Below are 7,350 nucleotides of genomic sequence, written 5' to 3'. Positions count from 1 at the left end.
CCCAGTCAGGGTCTGCACAAAAAAAGAGAAGACATAATTTTAGATTCCTCTATAACTTCGGAGGTGCAGGAAGGTACAATCTCGGTGATGATTACAGTCAAGAATCTTAGACAGGTCTACAATATCATATGGTTACAAGAAGGTACAGAATCTCGGTGATAAGTACAGTGATCTTACTGCAATCTTGGCCTAGTTACAGGGTCATTGTAATACAATCTTGGTATAGGTGCAGTTGACCTCGGTGCAAGGAGAACATGGCTAAAATCTCAGTGAAAATCATAGTACAGAAAAAGATGCAATCATAATCTCGGCATTACTGATAGAGAAAGGATCTCAATGTATTATATATATCCTAGACACAGCATGTCCTCAACATTTCTGTGAGCATGATAACAGTCATGATCCTAACAAAGATGAAGGTTTTGGTATAGCTATATATATACCTCTAAGGGGAGATCTCATTGATGTTATAATATTCTCGGTGAAGGAAAAGCAGTGGCACATCACGTTCTCAATGAAGGTGTAGCATTGGCACAATAATGATGAAGGTCTAAATGAAGAAGCAGTCATGGTGCATCAGTGATCTAGATAAAGGAGCAGTCATGGTATAGTAATGATGATGATGATCTCATCAGTGACAAGGAAGAGGATTGGTGTATTGGTCTTGGAGTGGCCTAGTAGGTCCAGGGCCATCTTCTTGGTATTTGTCAAGTGGAATCTCAATAAGAAGAATTTTTCCGGTTTTCCTCTCCAAGAGGGAGAGGTTTTGGCCCTGCATAATGCCAACATATTGTGTTCTTGTTTCTTTGTTTTGATAGCTATTAGATGAACTAAAGAAGATACACTCTAATAATAATAAGTGAATATTGGAATAAGAATAAAATTGAAAACACCTCACAAATAGTTATCATGCTAAGAAGAATCACACACTCCTCCATCTTAAATTTTGAGTTTAGTCTAGATCCCTCAAACTATTTTCTGCTAGTTTAGTGTATTCAAAATTGATAGTTTTGATAGTGATGATATTTTTCTTGTAAATTTTGACAAAGTCTAGCAATACCATATATATGATTTTCTTTTTCTCATTTTCTTCTAAAGTGTGCTTAGATCATGAAGAAACTGGTTGTCCATGGAATGAATATGTTTATGGGAATGAAGATTTCTGGTTAGGAATCTTGTCTTTCATGAACTATTTTGGGCTTTTACAAATGCATTTCTGCTTTCTTTCTGTATATTATGCCTTCAAATGTACTTGACGTTACATAACATGTCTAACAACATATGATGTATTGGTAAGAGTCATCATTAACATGGAGGATTCGAGTTAGGATTTATTTTTCTTTGGAATTGACGTCAAATTTTCAAGAAACATGACATCCTCCATAGATCCTTCATTTCCATCAACAATGTGGCTAACACCATTTCTGATTACATGTGGACATACATGTTCTAACATTTTGGTTGCTTCAATAACATAAACTTTCCTTGCACCAGCTTGTGCATACTAGATTACCAAATTACCACTTCCTACGCCTACATCCAAAACAATCTTGCCTTCAAAGTGGTGCTTGTTCTCAAATATAGTTGTGTAATAAGCATACATCCTCACATGTCACATTTGGGAAAAGAGTTGTAGGGAATCCACAATTCCCTCACTGCCCATGTCTTTCCTTGTACCAAATCACTAACATTCGTGCATAGCCTTTACTAAATAGCAGAGCTTTTCTCTCTTAGAACATCTCATAATTATAATTAACAATTGCCTCAATATGTTGTTTATCAACAAAATTTTCCTCATGAGAAGGTGTCTCATCTCGAGGAGAAATTTTCTCATCAATAGGCCATTTTGAGGGAATTTATAAAGAAGATAATAGAATAAATTTAGAGAGAGTTAAATATGACTTCATATTTTCCCAGTTTTGTAGGTGAGGTGGGTAATAAGGCTTGATAGATCCAATATAAAAGGAATAATTACAAACAATTATGCATTGTTTCCAAAAGGATAAGAACCTTTAGCCACTTAACAGGACAATATAATTCTTTTAGGGGTTCTATGACTTCCTTCAGACATACCAAATAAGAATTGTTGACAAATTAAAATACATAGGCATGATTGGGAGCTTTCAATTCAACACTTCAGGATTTAATTATTAGCCTCACTCTCATGTGATGAAAACAATTATAAGTCCAAAACAATTAATTTAATTAAAATCAAGAAAGTTGGATTTAATCCTACATTTCTAGATTGAGTTTGTTCTCATGGTTAGGAGTTAGTTTAAGGCCTAGTTGGTTGAGAGATTCTCTCCAACTAATTAGGCTCCTAGATTAGTGTTTGGTTGAGATACTTGCTCAACCATAGTGTCCAAGATAGACGTACTATCTTGAGACAAACTTTCTCATGTATTTATTTGTACTATTATCATTATTTGTACATTGCATTATGAGAGGCATGTATTTATTTGTACTATTATCATTATTTGTACATTGCATTATGAAAGGAATACAGCTGAGGCCTTTTCCACCATTTCTATTTCTCTGGTATTTTTTCATGTCTGTTAATTTTGTTTAATATTCTACATGTGGTATTAGAGCTAAAAAGATCTACGAAGCATGCAACCTATTGTGTGAATTCCTTTTGCGTGTGGGAGGAATGCTAGAGCACGGAGGTGTATGCAACTCTATGTATGAACAAAGCAGCATGTGAGTGAGGATATTGTAGCATGATGTGGCCGGTTCAATACACTGTTGCATGGACACATTGTGCATGGAGCTTGGAGTCGTGTGCAATTACTAGTGGAAAAACGCTAGAGGAAATAAAACGAACAATTTAATGATTGCATAGGAAATGGTGTGTGAATTTCGCGGTTGTGTTTCTTAACATGGGAATTATCCTGACCTTCCAGCATCCAATTCAACGAACGGATACTTGGACCTATTCTTGAAGATCTGAGGTACACCGGTCAAGTTTGAAGATGCTTGTAGCGCACAGACCTTGTAGCGATATGCAAGAAGCAAATCCCAAGGGAGGCAGTTACATTGATATGCAAGAATTTAAAAATCGCAGAAAATGATGAAGACGACGTTGGTTGTAATGGAGGACGTGCCTGATCCTTTCGAAGAATTTCCAGTAAACAGTCAAAGAGTCGGTGCTTTCAGTGAAGAATTTCATGTGCCGCAGTAGCTTTCGATCAAATTTTGTGAATGCATGTTATTTTTTCAAATAACTCCATAAACATGAATTCAATTTTTAACTCACTTTATTAAAGCGACTCATTAGAATTCTTATTTAAAATATTTTTTTTTTTTTTTAAGAGTGAGAAAGTGTATAGCATTGTAATAAACGTGTCTAAAGTGAAAGGAAGGTTCGAGACCCATATTTAGTTTATGTTTCTAAAGTAAAAGGAAGGTGCAATTTTTAAAAGTGGAGAGATAAGTGTGCATTTTTTTTTTTAGTGTGGAGTGACAAGTGGGATTTTTATAAAGTAAGGGCTTATTTCCTTGTAATGGAGTGATAAGGTGTATTTGTTAAGGAGGTCATTTTAATATTTTGTTGAAGAAAGTGGGTGAGTCAGTTTTGAAGACAATTTGCTTCCAAGCAGTTTTGAAAATTTTCAAGGAGTTTTGGAATTTTGAGAAGTTTCAAAGATAGAAGGTTGATGTATTTCAATATTTAATAAAAAAATATTTTTTGTGGTGTTGATGTGTCCTAGATCTGCCTGAAATTGAATAAGGAGATCTTAGGTACACCTTGTGTAGTGATTGAAAATGCATGTTTTGTGTCTAGTTTTGACACTACAATTATCTTAGCTAACACACACAAGGAGTCTAAATCAAGTGAAAGAAACAAGCACATTAATCAAAGCACTTTAAATTAAGAAGCTGCAATGAGCATTCAATCACGCACAAAAAATCACACGCATTTCCGCAACTACAACACATAATCAAACTTGGCAACATCAACATTCTACATCAACAAGCAAATTCATGCAAGGCAATCAAGTTAATGCAACTACAAACTCATGCATTTCAAAAGACTACATCAACATTCAACGACAATTGGTCATTGTGTAACTTGAAAAATCATAATGTAAGTTAATTTTAAACAAATTCAAATGAAATTGAGTTGAATTGTAAAGGTGCATTTTCGGTCAAAACCGACACCCAACTTGTGAATTTATTGGAGGTAAAGTAAGTCAATTCTCCTCAACTGAGTCAATTAAGTGAGTCAATTCTCTTCAAGTGAGTCAATATCATTTGAACTTGTCATTGTAAACATTGGGTGAATTTTCGGTGGTACCCGACACCCTCATCCTAGTACAAAATTCAAACGAGCGTGTGTTCATTTGTTAACAAAAATTTCAAGTAAGCGTCAAGCCGATTGAAACATTCACAAAGTTAAAGCGAGCGTGAGTTAAACCATTCCATTGATAAACTAAATTAGGCACACAAGTTCAAGAATTCAAGTGAGCGAGATCTTCAAATCCCGCAAGTGTTACAAGCAACCATCAAGCAAAATCAAGTAAGCAAGTGAGCAAGTACAAGCGAGCGTGTCAAAACCATAATGGGTAAAGGAGGAAAACGTCTTCAAAGTGCAGAACTGGAGATTAAAGATTTGCAAGATTGCAATCATGAGTTATAGAGCAAAATTGAAATACTGGAATGGATGTTGAAGCAAAGTCAAACCTTATTCAATGAAATGACCAGTACATTAGAAGCAATGAAAGACTTTCAAATTGAGCTCAAAGTGAAAGAAAAACTCATTCATGCACTTCAAATTAAGTTAAGTGAAAAGAAAGATTTACTTGATGCACAATGTGTAGAGAAGATAGATGCAAGTTGTGACACAAAAGACCTCATCACAACAACAAATGAAAGTTGTGATACAAGTGATCTTATTCAACATATTAATGAAGGTTACAACACAGATGATCTAATCAAGCAAGTTGATATAAGTTGTGCATAGATGAACTAATCAATCAGGTTGATATAAGTTGTGACATGAGTGATCTCAACCAACCAGTTGTACGACTTAATGATGCAACAAGTAGTACCAAAGATCAGATTGATCAGTTTGATGCAACATGTCAAATCGATGAACTGTTAGTGATTGATGTCGAACGTGACATAGAAGGTTTAATAAATCAAGGAGAGAATGTTAGCAGAAGCAACAAGTATGAAGAACAACAACAGGATAGTCTTTCCAATAAAGTGATCAGACCTTGGGAAGAAATATCCTTCAACAAAGACTGTCATGGCCTAGGATACAACAAATAAAAACACTTTGTTTTGTTCCAAATTTCTCAAGCCAGTTCAGTTTGTAAGTGTTGTGTTTTCTCGACAATGATCAAAATATGGTTAAGTGTAACCATTGTAAACGAAATGGCCATATGGAGAGTAAATCCTTTGACCTCCATCCTTGTCACCATTGTGGCAAGAAAAATCATTCATCCGAAAGATGCTGCAAGAGAAATCAACCACCTAGAGTGAAGATCAATTACTCATGGATTGATCCTTGGAAGTGGTCATCTACAGTCAAATAGTTGTCTATGTGTTACCGAAGGATTTAGTTTCACATGAAGACAAATTATACAGTAAAATGAAGATGGTGAAATCTCCTACACCTCAAGGGGGGGGGGGGAGTTCCAAAAATCAAATGTTGATTGTCTCTCCTTTCAGCTTACAAATGGGGGGAAATGATAATAATGGAATTGAAGGTTTCATACTTAAAATTTTCGACAAAATCAACAAGACGTAGTAACATCAAGTAGCCAGTGGGAAGTCATCATCTTCCCTCAAAGCAACCAGTGAGTAGTTTTCAACAAACAACAGTGAGTAGCTTCAATATCAACAAATTCGCTAGTGGGCGTTCTCAATATTTTGTTAGTGGATAAGCAAATTTGCTTGTGGGTGTCATCAAAATTTTGTCAGTGGAAAAAGGATGTTGATTTAAAGAAAATGACATGTGGATCCTTTTGCAGCTTAGCACTTGATGGAGTTTTCAAGAGATGTATCAGACTTGTAGCTGATTCAATTTCTCTTTAGATTGGAGTTTTTTCGCATCCATCTTTTCCAAGTTTTACAGGCAGCATTTTTGAGGATCAACGGGTTTCAGCATGAGAACTTGGAAGATTTCCTAGTTCTTATTTTGGACTTATCATTGAGGGGGGGAATTTTATAGCCTCACTCTCATGTGATGAAAACAATATATAAGTCCAAAACAATTAAATTAATTAAAATCAAGAAAGTTGGATTTAATTCTACCTTTCTAGATTGAGTTTGTTCCTCATGGTTAGGAGTCAGTTTAGGCCTAGTTGGTTGAGACTATTTAGGCTCCTAGATTAGTGTTTGGTTGAGGTATATTGCTCAACTATAGTGTCTAAGATAGACCTACTATCTTGAGACAAACTTCCTCATGTATTTATTTGTACTATTATCATTATTTGTACATTGCATTATGAGATGAATAAAATAAGGCTGAGGCCTTTTTCACATTTCTATGTCTCTGGTATTTTTTCATGTGTGTTAATTTTGTTTAAATATTCTACATTAATCCCCAAAAATTAGGCAAGAATGAAACTTTTGATGATTTTCGACCCATATCACTATGTAATTGCATTTACAAAATCATTGCAAAAATTATTACATGTAGGTTCAAAAGTCACTAAGCTGATTCCATGTCCTAAGAACAATTTGACATCCTTCTTGGGAAACAAAACCCTTACGAAATATAAGTAGCCCAAGAATAAATTTATAACTTCAAACCAAGAAATTACAAACAATGTTAGTGAGTTTATATTTCCAAGGCACATGATATAAAAATCTGGCTTTATTTAGGGCTACTCATCGTATAGGGTCCAATGTGCACTTGGTTAACTAGATAATGAATTGTCTTTCCTCAATATATTTGCAATTCTAAAAAATGGCTCAGCCTATTCTTCTATCATGCTACACGAACCATGGGTAGGTATGACTAATGGATCCTCTGCTATTTTTTACTATAGAGTAGGTGGTCTCAACATAGCTATAACATAGTAAAAAGAAATAAAAGCTTGACAACTATGCAAATAGGAAGAGCCCTAAACCTAACATATTTATTGTTTGTTGATTGTGTTTTGCTTTTGGGTGATAGGACCAAGGTAGATGCAATTAAGTTGAAGGAACATACCCTTGAAGAACCGAAATTCATACCTTAAAAAACCTACCAACAATTGAGGAGCTACAAGAATCAACATCATCTTTGATTTGAACCTAAATAGTCTTGTTGAAATTAAGGCTTCTGTGATCCATAACAGGTTTATGAGAAGAGTCTTCAATGAAAATCACATCATAATTCATGAGTCTTATTATCTT

The sequence above is a fragment of the Pinus tabuliformis genome, chromosome 1_1 (assembly GCF_031772625.1).
Source record: "Pinus tabuliformis cultivar Carrire ecotype Pingquan chromosome 1_1, CPIR1, whole genome shotgun sequence".
In the NCBI taxonomy this organism is placed as follows: domain Eukaryota; kingdom Viridiplantae; phylum Streptophyta; class Pinopsida; order Pinales; family Pinaceae; genus Pinus; species Pinus tabuliformis.
This window is presented reverse-complemented; position numbering follows the sequence as displayed.